We start from the raw sequence: 22,171 nt of genomic DNA on the forward strand, positions 1-22,171 counted from the left end.
CAATGATGATGAGATGCATGTGCGGTGCAAAATGAGGAAAATGGATATGTTTCATTAAACCGTTTTTTCCCCCGACCAGCTCGGAAATAATCACCCGTCCAATTATTTGCCGCATTCAAAGTCCCAATAAAAACTCAAAAGAGAAGAGCGATTATGAATAAAAAGGTGTGAGCAATACTGCAGGGACACATTTTTCTTCCAACGCCCACTCGTTGACCAGCATGCTCTTTTTTTTTTTACTGTTGTTTTCTTCCCACTCGCTGGGGAACGGTTACTGTGTCCTCCTTTAGTTTTGTGGCAAAAATACTGACAGTAATGGACAATAATGTTTTATGTACACCACCAGTCAGAAGCTGCTGGCCCCGCAACATGAGCCCTGTTGTGGACCTCCTTAATAGGGGTTGGGATTGTCGGCTGCCCTCGTGGCTCCCTGGAACTTTTTTAAAAATAAAAAAAGATGGGGAAAAATAATATTTTTTGTTTGACTATTGTTTCTGTAGGAGGACAAACATGACACAAACGTTCTTATTAAAGCCCACAGTTTAATATGTTTGTGTTTATGCTTCACGCGAGCACCGTTTTGTCCTACTAATTTCGCCAGTCTTCAAACTTACCATAGTTGCGTGGACTGTGACACAACAGTTTGTTTACATGTACAACTTTCTCCGACGCTGCCACAGAAAGACGTGTTTCATGCCACTCCTTCTTTGTCTCATTTTGTCCACCAAACGTTTTATGCTGTGCGTGAATGCACAAAGGTGAGGTTTGATGATGTCATTTAGGTCAGCTTTATGCACATATCGTTTGTAGGTATATTTGAGCTCATTTAGTTTCCTTCACTTATGTCATCTTTGTATTTAATTTATATTTGACACATTACCTGTATGTAATAGTGGCTGCATTTCTGATAGTAGTTTGTGTGCCATGTTGTTCCAGACCACAGCAAACGTTACCCAGCTTGCAAAGATTGTATTAAATCCACTAGAAGAAGACAGTTTGCTGTTTCATTTAACTTAGACAAACACATCTATACCTTTGGTCCTTCTTTTTAGGCCTCACTGATGGGAGTATTCGGTGAGCGCCGTTTTGTCTTACTAATTTCGGCGGTCCTTGAACTCATCGTAGTTGTGTGGACTGTGACACAACAGTTTGTTTACATGTACAACTTTCTCCGACGCTGCCACAGAAAGATGTGTTTTATGCCACTCCTTTTTGTCTCACTTTGTCCACCAAACGTTTTATGCTGTGCGTGAATGCACAAAGGCGAGCTTTGTTGATGTTATTGACTTGTGTGGACTGCTAAATAGCATGCTAACATGCTATTTAGGCTAGCTGTATGTACATATCGTTTGTAGGTGTATTTGAGCTCATTTAATTTCCTTCACTTCACGAAATGAGGCATTCCACTTCTTACAACAAAACCTTTTTGACCCCCAGCACTACTTTAAAACCCTATGTGGGTGGACCTGATCATACCATACCACACGGTACAGTAGAAGTCAGGAAATACCAAAGTCCCTCCGGACTGAATTTGTGTGCGTTATATAGACATCATGTAATCACTCCTCTATCAAAAAACTAGGGACAGTATGTCAGGATGGCCGAGCGGTCTAAGGCGCTGCGTTCAGGTCGCAGTCTCCTCTGGAGGCGTGGGTTCAAATCCCACTTCTGACAGCACGTAATTTCTGTTTCAACAATCCCTCGTCAAATGCAAGCACAGACGGTATTGGGACTTTTAGTATGTGGTAAACAAACACACCTTCCCAAAAGCAGAGGTCTTCCAACAGTTTCTGTTGGGACTCTACGAAATGAGGCATTCCAGTTCTTACAACAAAACCTTTTTGACCCCCAGCACTACTTGTATACCCCACGTGGGTGGACCTGTCCATACCATACCACACACGGTACAGTAGAAGTCAGGAAATACCAAAGTCTCTCGTTATACAGACATCATGTAATCACTCCTCTATCAAGTACTTACTAACAGATGTCAGGATTGCCGAGCGGTCTAAGGTGCTGCGTTCAGGTCGCAGTCTCCTCTGGAGGCGTGGGTTCAAATCCCACTTCTGACAGCACATAATTTCTGTTGCAACAATCCCTCGTCAAGCACAGATGGTATCGGGACTTTTAGTATGTGGTAAACAAACACACCTTCCCAAAAGCAGAGGTCTTCCAACACTTCTTGTTGGGACTCTACGAAATGATGCATTCCACTTCTTACAACAAAACCTTTTTGACCCCCAGCACTACTTTAAAACCCCACGTGGGTGGACATGTCCATACCATACCACACACGGTACAGTAGAAGTCAGGAAATACCAAAGTCTCTCGTTATACAGACATTATGTAATCACGCCTCTATCAAGTACTTACTAACAGATGTCAGGATGGCCGAGCGGTCTAAGGCGCTGTGTTCAGGTCGCAGTCTCCTCTGGAGGCGTGGGTTCAAATCCCACTTCTGACAGCACATCATTTGCGTTGCAACAATCCCTCGTCAAGCACAGACGGTATCAGGAGTTTTAGTAAGTGGTAAACAAACACACCTTCCCAAAAGCAGAGGTCTTCCAACAGTTCTTGTTGGGACTCTACGAAATGAGGCATTCCAGTTCTTACAACAAAACCTTTTTGACCCCCAGCACTACTTTTAAACCCCACGTGGGTGGACCTGTCCATACCATACCACACACGGTACAGTAGAAGTCAGGAAATAACAAAGTCCCTTGTTATACAGACATCATGTAATCACTCCTCTAACAAATACATAATAACAGATGTCAGGATGGCCGAGCGGTCTAAGGCGCTGCGTTCAGGTCGCAGTCTCCTCTGGAGGCGTGGGTTCGAATCCCACTTCTGACAGCACATCATTTGCGTTGCAACAATCCCTCGTCAAAACACAAGCACAGACGGTATCGGGAATTTTAGTATGTGGTAAACAAAAGCAGAGGTCTTCCAACAGTTCTTGTTGGGACTCTACGGAATGATGCATTCCACTTCTTACAACAAAACCTTTTTGACCCCCAGCACAACTTTAAAACCCCACGTGGGTGGACCTGTCCATACCATACCACACACGGTACAGTAGAAGTCAGGAAATACCAAAGTATCTCGTTATACAGACATCATGTAATCACTCCTCTAACAAATACATAATAAAAGGTGTCAGGATGGCCGAGCGGTCTAAGGCGCTGCGTTCAGGTCGCAGTCTCCTCTGGAGGCGTGGGTTCAAATCCCACTTCTGACAGCACATCATTTAAGTTGCAACAATACCTTGTCAAGCACCGACGGTATCGGGACTTTTAGTATGTGGTAAACAAACACACCTTCCCAAAAGCAGAGGTCTTCCAACAGTTCTTGTTGGGACTCTACGAAATGAGGCATTCCAGTTCTTACAACAAAATCTTTTTGACCCCCAGCACTACTTTTATACCCCACCTGGGTGGACCAGGTAAAACCATACCACACACGGTACAGTAGAAGTCAGGAAATACCAAACTCCCTCGTTATACAGACATCATGTAATCACTCCTCTAACAAATGCTTAATAACAGATGTCAGGATGGCCGAGCGGTCTAAGGCGCTGCGTTCAGGTCGCAGTCTCCTCTGGAGGTGTTGGTTCAAATCCCACTTCTGACAGCACATTATTGACGTTGCAACAATCCCTCGTCAAGCACCGACGGTATCGGGACTTTTAGTATGTGGTAAACAAACACACCTTCACAAAATCAGAGGTCTTCCAACAGTTCTTGTTGGGACTCTACGAAATGATGCATTCCACTTCTTACAACAAAACCTTTTTGACCCCCAGCACTACTTTTATACCCCACGTGGGTGGACCTGTCCATACCATACCACACACGGTACAGTAGAAGTCAGGAACTACCAAAGTCCCTTGTTATACAGACATCATGTAATCACTCCTCTATCAAGTACATAACAACAGGTGTCAGGATGGCCGAGCGGTCTAAGGTGCTACGTTCAGGTCGCAGTCTCCTCTGGAGGCGTGGGTTCAAATCCCACTTCTGACAGCACATAATTTCTGTTGCAACAATCCCTCGTCAAGCACAGATGGTATCGGGACTTTTAGTATGTGGTAAACAAACACACCTTCCCAAAAGCAGAGGTCTTCCAACACTTCTTGTTGGGACTCTAAGAAATGATGCATTCCACTTCTTACAACAAAACCTTTTTGACCCCCAGCACTACTTTAAAACCCCACGTGGGTGGACCTGTCCATACCATACCACACGCGGTACAGTAGAATTCAGGAAATACCAAAGTCTCTCGTTACACCGACATCATGTAAACACTCATCTAACAAATAGATAGTAACAGATGTCAGGATGGCCGAGTGGTCTAAGGTGCTGCGTTCAGGTCGCAGTCTCCTCTGGAGGCGTGGGTTCGAATCCCACTTCTGACAGCACATCATTTGCATTGCAACAATACCTTGTCAAGCACCGACGGTATCGGGACTTTTAGTATGTGGTAAACAAACACACCTTCACAAAAGCAGAGGTCTTCCAACAGTTCTTGTTGGGACTCTACGAAATGAGGCATTCTACTTCTTACAACAAAACCTCTTTGACCCCCAGCACTACTTTTATACCGCACGTGGGTGGACCTGTCCATACCATACCACACACGGTACAGTAGAAGTCAGGAAATTCCACAGTCTCTCGTTATACAGACATCATGTAATCACTCCTCTATCAAGTACATAATAACAGATGTCAGGATGGCCGAGCGGTCTAAGGCGCTGCGTTCAGGTCGCAGTCTCCTCTGGAGGCGTGGGTTCAAATCCCACTTCTGACAGCACATCATTTGCGTTGCAACAATCCCTCGACAAGCACAGACGGTATCGGGACTTTTAGTATGTGGTAAACAAACACACCTTCACAAAAGCAGAGGTCCTCCAACAGTTCCTGTTGGGACTCTACGAAATGAGGCATTCCAGTTCTTACAACAAAACCTTTTTGACCCCCAGCACTACTTTAAAACCCCACGTGGGTGGACCTGTCCATACCATACCACACACGGTACAGTAGAAGTCAGGAAATTCCAAAGTCTCTCGTTATACAGACATCATGTAATCACTCCTCTATCAAGTACTTACTGACAGATGTCAGGATGGCCGAGCGGTCTAAGGCGCTGCGTTCAGGTCGCAGTCTCCTCTGGAGGCGTGGGTTCAAATCCCACTTCTGACAGCACATCATTTGCGTTGCAACAATCCCTCGACAAGCACAGACGGTATCGGGACTTTTAGTATGTGGTAAACAAACACACCTTCACAAAAGCAGAGGACTCCCAACACTTCTTGTTGGGACGCTATGAAATGAGACGCATTCCAGTTCTTACAACAAAACCTTTAGGACCCTCTGCACGACTTTAACACCCCATGTGGTTGGACCTAATCATACCATACTACACACGGTACAGTAGAAGTCAGGAACTACCAAAGTCCCTCGTTATACAGACATCATGTAATCACGCCTCTAACACATACATAATAACAGATGTCAGGATGGCCGAGCGGTCTAAGGCGCTGCGTTCAGGTCGCAGTCTCCTCTGGAGGCGTGGGTTCAAATCCCACTTCTGACAGCACATAATTTCTCTTGCAACAATCCCTCGTCAAGCACAGATGGTATCGGGACTTTTAGTATGTGGTGAACAAACACACCTTCACAAAAGCAGAGGTCTTCCAACACTTCTTGTTGGGACTCTACGAAATGAGGCATTCCAGTTCTTACAACAAAACCTTTTTGACTCTCTGCACTACTTTAAAACCCCATGTGGGTGGACCTGTTCATACCATACCATACCACACACGATACAGTAGAAGTCAGGAACTACCAAAGTCCCTTGTTTTACAGACATCATGTAATCACTCTATCAAGTACATAACAACAGGTGTCAGGATGGCCGAGCGGTCTAAGGCGCTGCGTTCAGGTCGCAGTCTCCTCTGGAGGCGTGGGTTCGAATCCCACTTCTGACAGCACATAATTTAAGTTGCAACAATCCCTCTTTAAGCACCGACGGTATCGGGACTTTTAGTATGTGGTAAACAAACACACCTTCACAAAAGCAGAGGCCTTTCAACAGTTCTTGTTGGGACTCTACGAAATGAGGCATTCCACTTCTTACAACAAAACCTTTTTGACCCCCAGCACTACTTTAACCCTTGTGTGGTGTTCGGGTCTGTGGGACCCGTTTTCGATTTTTATTAAAAGAAAAATGATACAATTAATTAATTTTTCAAACTGAGACTCACTGGCTTTGGCTCATTTTCTGTGAAGAACATATATCAGAATACATATTTAATGAACACACACCATACACCCCCCCTACACATTTCTATTACATATAAGATGCCCGGGGTCCACTGGACCCGAGGCTAATAGAAGTGTGGAAATTGATGTTCTGTGTACCACACGCACTCACGCACGTGCACACGCACACACACACACACACACACACACACACACACACACACACAGCAGGCCTAGACGGGGAGGACAGAGTGTAGGTACACAGAACATCAGAGGGTCAAATGTGCGACAAAATGAGCGCAGACAGTGTTGACAAACAATGTTACAACCTTGTGTGGGAACCGCAGGTGCAGAAACACAAAAGAAGAATCCCTGTGGGATGCAGAAACTGGTAGATACATTTCCATGCAACGTTCATATTGTTGTTACTCAGCCAGTGTTTGTGGGTCTTAGACTTAGACTTCCTTTTTATTGTCGTTCAAATTTGAACTTTACAGTACAGATAAGAACGAAATGTCGTTGCATTAGCTCATGGCAGTGCAGGATAAAAAGCAATAAGGTGCAGATATAAATAGATTACTGTAAAGATAAATATATTGCATTTTGTATGTTATATTGTCTTTATATTCCAGCGAGTTCATCCATTTTTCAAGTAGCCAGTTGCATAGGGGGGTACTGAATACAAGGGGGGCCAGTTTTTGTTGTAAGAACTGGAATGCCTCATTTCGTAGAGTCCCAACAAGAACTGTTTGAAGACCTCTGCTTTTGTGAAGGTGTGTTTGTTTACCACATACTAAAAGTCCCGATACCGTCGGTGCTTGACGAGGGATTGTTGCAACGTAAATTATGTGCTGTCAGAAGTGGGATTTAAACCCACGCCTCCAGAGGAGACTGCGACCTGAACGCAGCGCCTTAGACCGCTCGGCCATCCTGACATCTGTTGTTATGTACCTTGTCAAGCACTGACGGTATCGGGACTTTTAGTATGTGGTAAACAAACACACCTTCACAAAAGCAGAGGTCTTCCAACAGTTCTTTTTGGGACTCTACGAAATGATGCATTCCACTTCTTACAACAAAACCTTTTTGACTCTCTGCACTACTTTAAAACCCCACGTGGGTGGACCTGTCCATACCATACCACACACGGTACAGTAGAAGTCAGGAAATACCAAAGTCTCTCGTTATACAGACATCATGTAATCACTCCTCTATCAAGTACATAACAACGGGTGTCAGGATGGCCGAGCAGTCTAAGGCGCTGCGTTCAGGTCGCAGTCTCCTCTGGAGGCGTGGGTTCAAATCCCACTTCTGACAGCACATCATTTAAGTTGCAACATTACCTTGTCAAGCACAAGCGCAGACGGTATTGGGACTTTTAGTATGTGGTAAACAAACACACCTTCCCAAAAGCAGAGGTCTTCCAACAGTTCTTGTTGGGACTCTACGAAATGAGTCATTCCAGTTCTTACAACAAAACCTTTTTGACCCCCAGCACTACTTTTATACCCCACGTGGGTGGACCTGTCCATACCATACCACACAGGGTACAGTAGAAGTCAGGAAATACCAAAGTCCCTCGTCATACAGACATCATGTAATCACTCCTCTAACAAATACATAATAACCGATGTCAGGATGGCCGAGCGGTCTAAGGCGCTGCGTTCAGGTCGCAGTCTCCTCTGGAGGCGTGGGTTCAAATCCCACTTCTGACAGCACATAATTTCTGTTGCAACAATCCCTCGTCAAGCACAAATGGTATCGGGACTTTTAGTATGTGGTAAACAGTGGAGGCTCCTCCATAGAGGTGGAGGAGGCCTGGCCTCCCCAATAATTTGAGAGAAGAGAGAGATTTAAAAAAAACAATAAATATATTTATTTTATTTATTTATTTTAACAAAAAACATATTTTTTATTTTTTATATTCATATTATTTTAGTTTTGTTCATAAATCTAAATGTTCCCATGGCTAAAACCCAATATTGCAATTGTAAAGCAACAGGCCAGATTTCCCTATCAGTTTGTATTAAGGGAGGCCAGGCCTCCCCTAGGAAATTAGCTTCTCATAGAAGTCAATGTAATGCATGCTTTTTCATGCCAATATGTGATTGGCCAGATCACTGAAAATGGGTGGGCAACGGAGGCCTGGCCTCACCATGCATTGTGTCCAGGGCTGAAAGATTGACATTTTGTTCGTCCAATCACATGCTACTGGTTCATTTGGAATCAATCCTTTCCTTTCCTAATCAACACAGAAGCCATTTTGAGAATTCGCCAGCCACATCAGTCAAACAAACACTCGCCATAGTGGCTACGAGTGTCCTATCAACTTGTGCTTTTCAGGAAATTTAGAGAACACCCCTGGCTATCATCCGTGAAGTTTATAGCTCATATAGCCAAATACTTTTGCTTAAAACGACCTCGGAAATCGGCGAGATTCTGGCGCAATTTGAGATCTTGGGCTGGAGATAGATATGCGTTAACGTTAAACCCTTCACTCTAGGCATTTCTCCTTGAGTTGACAACATCTCTGAGACAGATTTCGAAAGCAAAAGCTGCTGCTGCTAATCGCTCATTGACATTTATCTCTGTAGTTTGGACATTTTTACAGTTGAAGTTTAGCTCATTGTTTTCCATCCAGTTAGCTGTGTGTGTTCGAGCAAGCCTAGATTAGCCAGGCAAAATGGATGTGAGAGAGGAAAATGTACATGGAACAGGTGCTTGTGGTGGTGGCTTGGGTCCGAATCCAGTGGAAGAGGAGGATGGAGTTCAACCTAGATGCAGGCCATGGGATGGGAAAGAAAATCTAGTCGACTATTTGTTGTCCCAGCCATTCCATACTTTAGACCATGCTTCAAAAGTGAAGATAAAATCTGCTGGCCGACCAACTCCAGAAGTCAAGATGAGTCGTGTGACTCGAGCCGGCGGTAAGCAGAAACAGAAGGATTATTATAAGATGAAAGCGGGCTGGTATGACAGGTATTCCTGGATGGCGGGGAGCGCTAAGACCAACTGTTTGTACTGTTGGCCATGCCTTCTGATGGGGAAGACACAAGCACCTTTTCAGTAGATGAAGCCAGCTGCAACCCGTAGAGTGGAGTCGTGGAGAGAGCCCCTCGCCCCTCAGCTAAACCAGAGGTGGGTTGAAATCTCTACCAGTGTTATACCACTAGTTCTCAGTAGTAATAGCAGTGTTACACCACTAGTTCTCAGTAGTAATAACACAAAATTTCATGTCCTGTATTTCTCAGTAAATGAAGCCAGCACCAACCTGTGGAGTGGAGTCCAGGAGAGAGCATGCCGCCCCTCAGCTAAACCAGATGTGAGTTGAACTAATTAGATGTCTCTACCAGTGTTACACCACTAGTTCTCAGTAGTAATAACACTCCATTTTGTCTGTGTTTCTCAGCAGATAAAGCCAACTGGAACCATATTTTTACATATTTTATATTAAATATATTGAATAAAACTACATATGATAAAGAAAGTGTTATCTTATCTTTTTTATATGCTAAACTTGATTAAATTGGTGATTACATGTTGAAGCTGTAGAAGAATGAAAAATGTAAGCTAAACAAAATTGTTTTTAACTACATAATTAAAATTCCTGCCTTTTACACATGTTCACTTGGCGTTTATATAACATCCAAATGTCATTTCTCAGCTTAATTATCAGGCAGGCTCATAGACTTACAGCAATGTAATTTCTTCAGGAAGGCACAAGGCTAAGCTCTGCACAATGAATTGCATCAGCAAGAACTTTCTGACTGTAACTTACACTCCAAATAGTATGCCTTTGGCCAGCACAAAGACAGATAAGAGAACAGGGAACATTCCATCGCGAGTGAAGTGAGCAAGCGGAAAAAAATGGCCTCCTCAATTCTGGAAGTCACCAGCCTCCACTGGTGGTAAACAAACACACCTTCCCAAAAGCAGAGGTCTTCCAACAGTTCTTGTTGGGACTCTACGAAAAGATGCATTCCACTTCTTACAACAAAACCTTTTTGACCCCCAGCACTACTTTAAAACCCCACGTGGGTGGACCTGTCCATACCATACCACACACGGTACAGTAGAAGTCAGGAAATACCAAAGTCCCTCGTTATACAGACATCATGTAATCACTCCTCTATCAAGTACAAAACAACAGGTGTCAGGATGGCCGAGCGGTCTAAGGCGCTGCGTTCAGGTCGCAGTCTCCTCTGGAGGCGTGGGTTCAAATCCCACTTCTGACAGGACATCATTTGCGTTGCAACAATCCCTCGTCAAGCACAGACGGTATCGGGACTTTTAGTATGTGGTAAACAAACACACCTTCACAAAAGCCGAAGTCTTCCAACAGTTCTTGTTGGGACTCTACGAAATGATGCATTCCACTTCTTACAACAAAACCTTTTTGACCCCCAGCACTACTTTAAAACCCCACGTGGGTGGACCTGTCCATACCATACCACACACGGTACATTAGAAGTCAGGAAATACCAAAGTCCCTCGTTATACAGACATCATGTAATCACTCCTCTATCAAACACATAAAAGATGTCAGGATGGCCGAGCGGTCTAAGGCGCTGCGTTCAGGTCGCAGTCTCCTCTGGAGGCGTGGGTTCAAATCCCACTTCTGACAGCACATAGTTTCTCTTGCAAAAATCCCTCGTCAAGCACAGATGGTATCGGGACTTTTAGTATGTGGTAAACAAACACACCTTCACAAAAGCAGAGGTCTTCCAACAGTTCTTGTTGGGACTCTACGAAATGAGGCATTCCAATTCTTACAACAAAACCTTTTTGACCCCCAGCACTACTTTAAAACCCCACGTGGGTGGACCTGTCCATACCATACCACACACGGTACAATAGAAGTCAGGAAATACCAAAGTCTCTCGTTATACAGACATCATGTAATCACGCCTCTATCAAGTACTTACTAGCAGATGTCAGGATGGCCGAGCGGTCTAAGGCGCTGCGTTCAGGTCGCAGTCTCCTCTGGAGGCGTGGGTTCGAATCCCACTTCTGACAGCACATCATTTAAGTTGCAACAATACCTTGTCAAGCACCGACGGTATCGGGACTTTTAGTATGTGGTAAACAAACACACCTTCCCAAAAGCAGAGGTCTTCCAACAGTTCTTGTTGGGACTCTACGAAATGAGGCATTCCAGTTCTTACAACAAAATCTTTTTGACCCCCAGCACTACTTTTATACCCCACGTGGGTGGACCTGTCCATACCATAACACACACGGTACAGTAGAAGTCAGGAAATACCAAAGTCTCTCGTTATACAGACATCATGTAATCACTCCTCTATGAAATACTAACTAACAGATGTCAGGATGGCCGAGCGGTCTAAGGAGCTGCGTTCAGGTCGCAGTCTCCTCTGGAGGCGTAGGTTCAAATCCCACTTCTGACAGCACATCATTTAAGTTGCAACAATACCTTGTCAAGCACAGTATGTGGTAAACAAACACACCTTCACAAAAGCAGGGGTCTTCCAACAGCTCTTTTTGGGACTCTACGAAATGAGGCATTCCAGTTCTTACAACAAAACATTTTTGACTCTCTGCACTACTTTAAAACCCCACGTGGGTGGACCTGTTCATACCATACCACACACGATACAGTAGAAGTCAGGAACTACCAAAGTCCCTCGTTAAACAGACATCATGTAATCACTCCTCTATCAAGTACATGACAACAGATGTCAGGATGGCCGAGCGGTCTAAGGCGCTGCGTTCAGGTCGCAGTCTCCTCTGGAGGCGTGGGTTCAAATCCCACTTCTGACAGCACATAATTTCTGTTGCAACAATCCCTCGTCAAGCACCGATGGTGTCGGCACTTTTAGTATGTGGTAAACAAACACACCTTCCCAAAAGCAGAGGTCCTCCAACAGTTCCTGTTGGGACTCTACGAAATGAGGCATTCCAGTTCTTACAACAAAACCTTTTTGACTCTCTGCACTACTTTAAAACCCCATGTGGGTGGACGTGTTCATACCATACCATACCACACACGATACAGTAGAAGTCAGGAACTACCAAAGTCCCTTGTTTTACAGACATCATGTAATCACTCCTCTATCAAGTACATAACAACAGATGTCAGGATGGCCGAGCGTTCTAAGGCGCTGCGTTCAGGTCGCAGTCTCCTCTGAGGCGTGGGTTCAAATCCCGCTTCTGACAGCACATCATTTCTGTTTCAACAATCCCTCGTCAAACACAAGCACAGACGGTATTGGGACTTTTAGTAAGTGGTAAACAAACACACCTTCACAAAAGCAGAGGTCTTCCAACAGTTCTTGTTGGGACTCTACGAAATGAGGCATTCCAGTTCTTACAACAAAACCTTTTTGACCCCCAGCACTACTTTTATACCCCACGTGGGTGGACCTGTCCATACCATACCACACACGGTACAGTAGAAGTCAGGAAATACCAGAGGTGTGGACTCGAGTCACATGACTTGGACTCGAGTCAGACTCGAGTCATGAATTTGATGACTTTAGACTCGACTTGACAAAATGTAAAGAGACTTGCAACTCGACTTAGACTTTAACATCAATGACTTGTGACTTCACTTGGACTTGAGCCTTTTGACTTGACATGACTTGCTACTTTCCCCAAAACCTAAAGTTTAAAAAGTTATTTGGGAGCGCTCCGTAGCTTTCATTTTGTACGTGTCTGTCTGTCTATCAGCGTGTGTGCTGCGTGTCAGCGTGTGTGCTCTCAGTACAACAGCCAATCAAATTAGATCTACATTGTTTTCATCCCACAGCATTCAGCCAATCAAATTGCAGGACAACCAATGAACAAGAGTTGTCAAACAACGCGCCAGTGAGAAAGATTTATACAAAAGTTGGTTTCGTTCGGGTATAAAAACTACGACTTGGTCAACAAAAAACGAATTGCCGTATGCAAATCACGCAGTTCGAATATTACAGACGGAGACGCAACAACTTCCAACTTCGTTCGACATTTGAAGTTGCACAAAGAAGGGTAAGTTTTGAATGTAAGCTAACGTTTATTGGCTAAGTAACGTGACTTTTATTTGCTGTGTAGTTAAATCAGTGAGGCTGTAAACTCACTGCTAACGTCATAACCATAGACATCTTATAAGTAGACGCAGCATCGAGCGCTACTGCTTACTGGCGCAGACGAGACGCGGGGCCGCCATCTTGGAGTGGTGATCCGCTCCACTCAGTGCAATTCATTTGGCAGGAGCAATGAACTGTCAGCGCATTTAATTCATTTTACCTCACTGAATACCACTCATTTTCACGCGCTTTTTTGTCATACGTGTAGCTATGATAAAGGACACATGTTTTATTATTCATAGTTTGCTTAACAGTAATATAATATTCTTATATGCTATAAGTGACCAGACGTCCGAGATCAAAACTGGGAATATAAACCCAGAGAAGGGGGAAAAAACGGTCAGCTATTTTTAAGTTAAAGAAACAATATAATTACGTTATATATACATGCGTATATCCTACATAAACAATGTATGAATACATTAGATATCTATATATCTTATAGACCGTATCTCTGTTGCTGCAGCAGCAGAGAGTTTATTCTGTCTTGACACTTTGTATTGATATTTTGTATTACATTCTTCCCTTAAATGGTAATGTTTACAGTGATTGTTATATATGTATTTTTTATGTATGTCGCTTTGGATAAAAGCGTCTGCCAAATACTTAAACATATATAAACACCTGAAAGTCTTTATATCAGCTAAAACCACCAATCTGTTTCACTGGATTCAGAATAAAACCAAATGCTGTCTTACCCAACAATGTTAGTATTTGAATATTGTTACTTAAAGACTTATTCCTGGTTACAATTATACTGTTAAGAAAGTATTGTCTTATATTTTGCCTAAAATGAGAATGCATCATAATCAGTGGCGGCTGGTGAATTTTGTTTTAGGGGGGGGCTGAAAGTTTGTAAACCAAACCCCTGTAGGGGCGTCATCCTCCCCCAGAAGATTTGTTTGTGATTTTCACATACAAATATTGAAGATCTTTGCTCCTTCTTAACTCTGGTAATGTTATTTTCATAAAATACAACCAAAAGTACATTAATGTTAAATCTTACTTGTGAAAAGTAATCCCCCGATTCCTATTTTCAACAGTCCGCTCATTTGAGCAGGAAAACGCTGAACACCAGCCCGGCATCTTTGTTTTCTACCTGTCAACTGTCAGTTTAGGCTGCTCGCCGGCTCCTCATCACCACTTCAAGATGCAATTTGCTCGCGTCACAGCAACCAATACTGCGTCTACTTATAAGATGTCTATGGTTATAACATCATTTCAAACACAGCAATATGTTGCGTCCACTGCAGTTTGCTTCATTATTCATACTTTTTGTCAAGTGATTTTTTAAGCAGGGTTGCATGAGGTACCTACACCTAACGTTACGTTAGTCATTGTATTGTATCACACACAGTAACATAACGTTAGACGGCGGTCAGCAGCACCGCATATTTTAGCCACCTACAAAAAGACAAACATAGTCAAATAAAGGTCAGTTAAAATGTATACTATATTAAGAATATGTGTACATATTGCATAGGGCCCTGACATCTAAAAAGTACAACTCTGTTCATTGTTATGTTCATGTATTTGTTATGTTTTTCATGTGTACGCACACATAAACACACATACAGTATGAGATGAGATCAATGAGATAAGGTAAGAACAGAATAGAAACTGCTGTGGAACTAGTTACAATGCAATATGCCATGGAAATACAATGTTAACACTTTTGTACAAATAAGTACAGTTGCACTTGTTTTTGCAAATGTGTTTATTCTGTAAAGGAATGAGTTAAATGTTTAAAATTGTTTAAACTATTAAAATGACTGGTTAATAGTGCTATTATGAATTGCAATGTCAGTACTATTTTTTTCCTGCTGTTTCAAATGCACTTGTTTTAATAAATAAATACAGCGGTTTAAAAGCATACACAATCTGTGTAAAAATATTAGTCTGTGGTTAAAAGGACTTGAAAGGACTCGAAACTCAAAATGCAGGACTTCTGACTTGACTTGAGACTTTCCAGTCTTGACTTTGGACTTGACTCGGGACTTGCCTGTCTTGACTCGGGACTTGACTCGAGACTTGAGGGCAAAGACTTGAGACTTACTTGTGACTTGCAAAGCAATGACTTGGTCCCACCTCTGGGAAATACCAAAGTCCCTCGTTATACAGACATCATGTAATCACTCCTCTATCAAGTACATAACAACAGATGTCAGGATGGCCGAGCGGTCTAAGGCGCTGCGTTCAGGTCGCAGTCTCCTCTGAAGGCGTGGGTTCGAATCCCACTTCTGACAGCACATAATTTAAGTTGCAACAACCCCTCTTTAAGCACCGACGGTATCGGGACTTTTAGTATGTGGTAAACAAACACACCTTCACAAAAGCAGAGGTCTTCCAACAGTTCTTGTTGGGACTCTACGAAATGAGGCATTCCAGTTCTTACAACAAAATCTTTTTGACCCCCAGCACTACTTTTATACCCCACGTGGGTGGACCTGTCCATACCATACCACACACGGTACAGTAGAAGTCAGGAAATACCAAAGTCCCCCGTTATACAGACATCATGTAATCACTCCTCTATCAAGTACATAACAACAGGTGTCAGAATGGCCGAGCGGTCTAAGGCGCTGCGTTCAGGTCGCAGTCTCCTCTGGAGGCGTGGGTTCGAATCCCACTTCTGACAGCACATCATTTAAGTTGCAACAATACCTTGTCAAGCACCGACGGTATCGGGACTTTTAGTATGTGGTAAACAAACACACCTTCCCAAAAGCAGAGGTCTTCCAACAGTTCTTGTTGGGACTCTACGAAATGAGGCATTCCAGTTCTTACAACAAAATCTTTTTGACCCCCAGCACTACTTTTATACCCCACGTGGGTGGACCTGTCCATACCATAACACACACGGTACAGTAGAAGTCAGGAAATACCAAAGTCTCTCGTTATACAGACATCATGTAATCACGCCTCTATGAAATACTAACTAACAGATGTCAGGATGGCCGAGCGGTCTAAGGAGCTGCGTTCAGGTCGCAGTCTCCTCTGGAGGCGTAGGTTCAAATCCCACTTCTGACAGCACATCATTTAAGTTGCAACAATACCTTGTCAAGCACAGTATGTGGTAAACAAACACACCTTCACAAAAGCAGGGGTCTTCCAACAGCTCTTTTTGGGACTCTACGAAATGAGGCATTCCAGTTCTTACAACAAAACATTTTTGACTCTCTGCACTACTTTAAAACCCCACGTGGGTGGACCTGTTCATACCATACCACACACGATACAGTAGAAGTCAGGAACTACCAAAGTCCCTCGTTAAACAGACATCATGTAATCACTCCTCTATCAAGTACATGACAACAGATGTCAGGATGGCCGAGCGGTCTAAGGCGCTGCGTTCAGGTCGCAGTCTCCTCTGGAGGCGTGGGTTCAAATCCCACTTCTGACAGCACATAATTTCTGTTGCAACAATCCCTCGTCAAGCACCGATGGTATCGGCACTTTTAGTATGTGGTAAACAAACACACCTTCCCAAAAGCAGAGGTCCTCCAACAGTTCCTGTTGGGACTCTACGAAATGAGGCATTCCAGTTCTTACAACAAAACCTTTTTGACTCTCTGCACTACTTTAAAACCCCATGTGGGTGGACGTGTTCATACCATACCATACCACACACGATACAGTAGAAGTCAGGAACTACCAAAGTCCCTTGTTTTACAGACATCATGTAATCACTCCTCTATCAAGTACATAACAACAGATGTCAGGATGGCCGAGCGTTCTAAGGCGCTGCGTTCAGGTCGCAGTCTCCTCTGAGGCGTGGGTTCAAATCCCGCTTCTGACAGCACATCATTTCTGTTTCAACAATCCCTCGTCAAACACAAGCACAGACGGTATTGGGACTTTTAGTAAGTGGTAAACAAACACACCTTCACAAAAGCAGAGGTCTTCCAACAGTTCTTGTTGGGACTCTACGAAATGAGGCATTCCAGTTCTTACAACAAAACCTTTTTGACCCCCAGCACTACTTTTATACCCCACGTGGGTGGACCTGTCCATACCATACCACACACGGTACAGTAGAAGTCAGGAAATACCAAAGTCCCTCGTTATACAGACATCATGTAATCACTCCTCTATCAAGTACATAACAACAGATGTCAGGATGGCCGAGCGGTCTAAGGCGCTGCGTTCAGGTCGCAGTCTCCTCTGAAGGCGTGGGTTCGAATCCCACTTCTGACAGCACATAATTTAAGTTGCAACAACCCCTCTTTAAGCACCGACGGTATCGGGACTTTTAGTATGTGGTAAACAAACACACCTTCACAAAAGCAGAGGGCTTTCAACAGTTCTTGTTGGGACTCTACGAAATGAGGCATTCCACTTCTTACAACAAAACCTTTTTGACCCCCAGCACTACTTTAACCCTTGTGTGGTGTTCGGGTCTGTGGGACCCGTTTTTGATTTTTATTAAAAGAAAAATGATACAATTAATTAATTTTTCAAACTGAGACTCACTGGCTTTGGCTCATTTTCTGTGAAGAACATATATCAGAATACATATTTAATGAACACACACCATACACCCCCCCTACACATTTCTATTACATATAAGATGCCCGGGGTCCACTGGACCCGAGGCTAATAGAAGTGTGGAAATTGATGTTCTGTGTACCACACGCACTCACGCATGTGCACACGCACACACACACACACACACACACACACACACACACACACACACACACAGCAGGCCTAGACGGGGAGGACAGAGTGGAGGTACACAGTAGAAGTCAGGAAATACCAAAGTCCCTCGTCATACAGACATCATGTAATCACTCCTCTAACAAATACATAATAACCGATGTCAGGATGGCCGAGCGGTCTAAGGCGCTGCGTTCAGGTCCCAGTCTCCTCTGGAGGCGTGGGTTCCAATCCCACTTCTGACAGCACATAATTTCTGTTGCAACAATCCCTCGTCAAGCACAGATGGTATCGGGACTTTTAGTATGTGGTAAACAAACACACCTTCCCAAAAGCAGAGGTCTTCCAACAGTTCTTGTTGGGACTCTACGAAATGATGCATTCCACTTCTTACAACAAAACCTTTTTGACCCCCAGCACTACTTTAAAACCCCACGTGGGTGGACCTGTCCATACCATACCACACACGGTACAGTAGAAGTCAGGAAATACCAAAGTCCCTCGTTATACAGACATCATGTAATCACTCCTCTACCAAGTACATAACAACAGGTGTCAGGATGGCCGAGCGGTCTAAGGCGCTGCGTTCAGGTCGCTGTCTCCTCTGGAGGCGTGGGTTCAAATCCCACTTCTGACAGCACATCATTTGTGTTGCAACAATCCCTCGTCAAGCACAGACGGTATCGGGACTTTTAGTATGTGGTAAACAAACACACCTTCACAAAAGCAGAGGTCTTCCAACAGTTCCTGTTGGGACTCTACGAAATGAGTCATTGCAGTTCTTACAACAAAACCTTTTTGACCCCCAGCACTACTTGTATACCCCACGTGGGTGGACCTGTCCATACCATAACACACACGGTACAGTAGAAGTCAGGAACTACCAAAGTCCCTCGTTATACAGACATCATGTAATCACGCCTCTATCAAGTACTTACTAACAGTTGTCAGGATGGCCGAGCGGTCTAAGGCGCTGCGTTCAGGTCGCAGTCTCCTCTGGAGGCGTGGGTTCAAATCCCACTTCTGACAGCACATCATTTGCGTTGCAACAATCCCTCGTCAAGCACTGACGGTATCGGGACTTTTAGTAAGTGGTAAACAAACACACCTTCCCAAAAGCAGAGGTCTTCCAACCGTTCTTGTTGGGACTCTACGAAATGAGGCATTCCAGTTCTTACAACAAAACCTTTTTGACCCCCAGCACTACTTTTATACCCCACGTGGGTGGACCTGTCCATACCATACCACACACGGTACAGTAGAAGTCAGGAAATAACAAAGTCCCTTGTTATACATACATCATGTAATCACTCCTCTAACAAATACATAATAACAGATGTCAGGATGGCCGAGCGGTCTAAGGCGCTGCGTTCAGGTCGCAGTCTCCTCTGGAGGCGTGGGTTCAAATCTCACTTCTGACAGCACATAATTTCTGTTTCAACAATCCCCTGTCAAGCACTGACGGTATCGGGGCTTTTAGTATGTGGTAAACAAACACACTTGCACAAAAGCAGAGGTCTTCCAACAGTTCTTGTTGGGACTCTACGAAATGATGCAGTACACTTCTTACAACAAAACCTTTTTCACCCCCAGCACTACTTTTATACCCCACGTGGGTGGACATGTCCATACCATACCACACACGGTACAGTAGAAGTCAGGAAATTCCACAGTCTCTCGTTATACAGACATCATGTAATCACTCCTCTATCAAGTACTTACTAACAGATGTCAGGATGGCCGAGCGGTCAGGTCGCAGTCTCCTCTGGAGGCGTGGGTTCAAATCCCACTTCTGACAGCACATCATTTAAGTTGCAACAATACCTTATCAAGCACAAGCACAGTATGTGGTAAACAAACACAACTTCACAAAAGCAGAGGTCTTCCGACAGTTCTTTTTGGGACTCTACAAAATGAGGCATTCCAGTTCTTACAACAAAACATTTTTGACTCTCTGCACTACTTTAAAACCCCACGTGGGTGGACATGTTCATACCATACCACACACGATACAGTAGAAGTCAGGAACTACCAAAGTCCCTCGTTATACAGACATCATGTAATCACTCCTCTATCAAGTAATTTACGTTGCAACACGAACTCATCGTAGTTACGTGGACTGTGACGCAACAGTTTGTTTACATGTACAACTTTCTCCGACGCTGCCACAGAAAGACGTGATTTATGCCACTCCTTTCTCTCATTTTGTCCACCAAATGTTTTACACTGTGCGTGAATGCACAAAGGTGAGCTTTGTTGATGTTATTGACTTGTGTGGAGACTAGCAGTATGTACGTACATGTCGTTTGTAGGTATATTTGAGCTCATTTAATTTCCTTCACTTATGTCCAATGTGTATTTAATTTATATTTGACACATTATCAGTACGTAATAGTGGCCGCATTTCTGATAGTTGTTTGTGTGCCATGTTGTTCCAGACCACAGCAAACGTTACCCAGCTTCCAAAGATTGTAAAAAATCCATTAGAAGATATATATATATATATATATATATATATATATATATATATATATATATATATATATATATATATATATATATATATATATATATATATATATATATATATATATATATATATATATATATATATATATATATATATATATATATATATATATATAATTATTATGAATCAATCCAGAATCGGGATGAATAAGAATCGCGATTTGGAAGTGAATACATTGTTTGTGTACCCGTTCGTGATTTTTAGATAATTTTATGAACAATTTCCGCAATGTTTTTTTTCTCCACGCCCCAAAATGTGCACGAAGCCACCACGCGTGGCACAAAACCGTCCTTGTGTGAGTTAGTGTCCTCATTTGCACTTCCACGGACTAAATAGGCTTTGGAGATAAAACATGTGTAATTCCTTCCCCGTGTTCCTCAGCATCGTTCAAGATGTCCTAAGGAATGTTTGTTTTTTTCCCCTGCCAGACCCTCCGTCATATTCTCATCTCCTCCAGGACAAATTGGCTGCCAGACAACTGGCGTGGATCATTCGGTGGCCAAATGAAGAGTGAGGCGGCGAAGACGGTCTTGTCAATTTGTTCCCAACACCCGTGCAAGGAGGGCGTCCCACCTGTCCACTTCAAGCCTCCGGTAGGAACGTCTCAGGACGTGGCGGCTTTGCGCTCTCGCTATTAGCGTGTGAAAACAAAACCTGGGAGGTTCTGTGTGAAGTGCTTTAATTCAAATGTTTGTTTTTCAGATTCACTTGCCAAGCCGTTTAGCGAACGGCGCTGGCAAACAGACAGGGTTAAGGGCAGGAGAAATGAGCGTGGTTTCTCCGACACTAACAGATAGAAATGCTGGCGGTGTAATTTGAAAGCCGGCGTTAACCTTAACAAAACAGTTTAGCAAGACGAGCCGCCCTCTAAATTGCTTTGCTGACACGCGGAAAAAATACCTACGTTTGCCGTGATTTGTGTAAGCTAATTTTGCCGCTCGCCGAGAGAGATTGATGAGTTAATCTAAACCATTTTCTTGTCCGCCGTGTGGAAAGTAAATAGTGGCAAATGTGCTGCCATTATGCGCATTAAGTCTTCCTCTGTGCGACAGAAACATGTGTTTATCTCAATAATGTCCCATAAACATAACCGTTTGCATAAACCAGGAAAAGTACTGTCGTCTGTGTATTAATTTTGTATCGTAACGCACTTCGCAACCCGGTTCGCTTTACATACAGAGTAATGTTCTTAGGATTGGGAGAAACTCGTTTGGAGCAAGTTTCACACATAACTCCTAAACCAAACACGCAGAAAAAAATTGTTTTTACCTTATAATGACAAGACTGTTCTTAGAATCGGAGAAAACTCGTTTGAAGCAATAAAATGGGGTTTTAGGGATAACTCCTAAACCAAACATGCAATATGTCTAAATATGCCTGTTTTAATGTATCTTTGTGAGATTTACTAGAAACATGTACTTTTGTAAGGTTTGCAAACGTAAAAAAAAATGTTTTTACCTTAATATGACAGCAATGTTCTTAGAATCGGAAGAAAACTCAATTGAAGCAAGTTTCACGGATAACTACTAAACCAAACATGCAATATGTTTAAATATCCCTGTTTTATTGTATCTCTGTAAGTTTTACTAGAAACATGTGCTTTTGTAAGGTTTGCAAACGTAAAAAAAAAT

The 22,171-nt window shown here is 43.3% G+C and overlaps 17 non-coding genes across 17 annotated transcripts; all 17 read left to right on the forward strand.

The window, feature by feature from the left end:
- The first annotated feature begins 1,591 nt into the window (after positions 1-1,591).
- trnal-cag (transfer RNA leucine (anticodon CAG)) lies at positions 1,592-1,674 on the forward strand. The gene has a single exon. It is a non-coding gene; the product is annotated as a tRNA-Leu (tRNA).
- Positions 1,675-2,381: 707 nt separating this feature from the next.
- On the forward strand, positions 2,382-2,464 carry trnal-cag (transfer RNA leucine (anticodon CAG)). Its single transcript has one exon. It is a non-coding gene; the product is annotated as a tRNA-Leu (tRNA).
- A 309-nt stretch (positions 2,465-2,773) lies between these two features.
- Positions 2,774-2,856, forward strand: trnal-cag (transfer RNA leucine (anticodon CAG)). The gene has a single exon. It is a non-coding gene; the product is annotated as a tRNA-Leu (tRNA).
- Positions 2,857-3,158: 302 nt separating this feature from the next.
- Positions 3,159-3,241, forward strand: trnal-cag (transfer RNA leucine (anticodon CAG)). Its single transcript has one exon. It is a non-coding gene; the product is annotated as a tRNA-Leu (tRNA).
- Positions 3,242-4,334: 1,093 nt separating this feature from the next.
- On the forward strand, positions 4,335-4,417 carry trnal-cag (transfer RNA leucine (anticodon CAG)). Its single transcript has one exon. It is a non-coding gene; the product is annotated as a tRNA-Leu (tRNA).
- A 309-nt stretch (positions 4,418-4,726) lies between these two features.
- On the forward strand, positions 4,727-4,809 carry trnal-cag (transfer RNA leucine (anticodon CAG)). The gene has a single exon. It is a non-coding gene; the product is annotated as a tRNA-Leu (tRNA).
- Positions 4,810-5,118: 309 nt separating this feature from the next.
- Positions 5,119-5,201, forward strand: trnal-cag (transfer RNA leucine (anticodon CAG)). Its single transcript has one exon. It is a non-coding gene; the product is annotated as a tRNA-Leu (tRNA).
- Positions 5,202-5,512: 311 nt separating this feature from the next.
- Positions 5,513-5,595, forward strand: trnal-cag (transfer RNA leucine (anticodon CAG)). The gene has a single exon. It is a non-coding gene; the product is annotated as a tRNA-Leu (tRNA).
- Positions 5,596-5,906: 311 nt separating this feature from the next.
- trnal-cag (transfer RNA leucine (anticodon CAG)) lies at positions 5,907-5,989 on the forward strand. Its single transcript has one exon. It is a non-coding gene; the product is annotated as a tRNA-Leu (tRNA).
- A 1,906-nt stretch (positions 5,990-7,895) lies between these two features.
- Positions 7,896-7,978, forward strand: trnal-cag (transfer RNA leucine (anticodon CAG)). The gene has a single exon. It is a non-coding gene; the product is annotated as a tRNA-Leu (tRNA).
- Positions 7,979-10,415: 2,437 nt separating this feature from the next.
- On the forward strand, positions 10,416-10,498 carry trnal-cag (transfer RNA leucine (anticodon CAG)). The gene has a single exon. It is a non-coding gene; the product is annotated as a tRNA-Leu (tRNA).
- Positions 10,499-10,804: 306 nt separating this feature from the next.
- Positions 10,805-10,887, forward strand: trnal-cag (transfer RNA leucine (anticodon CAG)). The gene has a single exon. It is a non-coding gene; the product is annotated as a tRNA-Leu (tRNA).
- A 309-nt stretch (positions 10,888-11,196) lies between these two features.
- trnal-cag (transfer RNA leucine (anticodon CAG)) lies at positions 11,197-11,279 on the forward strand. The gene has a single exon. It is a non-coding gene; the product is annotated as a tRNA-Leu (tRNA).
- A 682-nt stretch (positions 11,280-11,961) lies between these two features.
- Positions 11,962-12,044, forward strand: trnal-cag (transfer RNA leucine (anticodon CAG)). The gene has a single exon. It is a non-coding gene; the product is annotated as a tRNA-Leu (tRNA).
- Positions 12,045-15,906: 3,862 nt separating this feature from the next.
- trnal-cag (transfer RNA leucine (anticodon CAG)) lies at positions 15,907-15,989 on the forward strand. Its single transcript has one exon. It is a non-coding gene; the product is annotated as a tRNA-Leu (tRNA).
- A 682-nt stretch (positions 15,990-16,671) lies between these two features.
- Positions 16,672-16,754, forward strand: trnal-cag (transfer RNA leucine (anticodon CAG)). The gene has a single exon. It is a non-coding gene; the product is annotated as a tRNA-Leu (tRNA).
- A 2,202-nt stretch (positions 16,755-18,956) lies between these two features.
- trnal-cag (transfer RNA leucine (anticodon CAG)) lies at positions 18,957-19,039 on the forward strand. The gene has a single exon. It is a non-coding gene; the product is annotated as a tRNA-Leu (tRNA).
- The last annotated feature ends 3,132 nt before the right edge of the window (positions 19,040-22,171 follow it).

This window comes from Entelurus aequoreus, linkage group LG13 (genome assembly GCF_033978785.1).
Source record: "Entelurus aequoreus isolate RoL-2023_Sb linkage group LG13, RoL_Eaeq_v1.1, whole genome shotgun sequence".
Lineage (NCBI taxonomy): Eukaryota > Metazoa > Chordata > Actinopteri > Syngnathiformes > Syngnathidae > Entelurus > Entelurus aequoreus.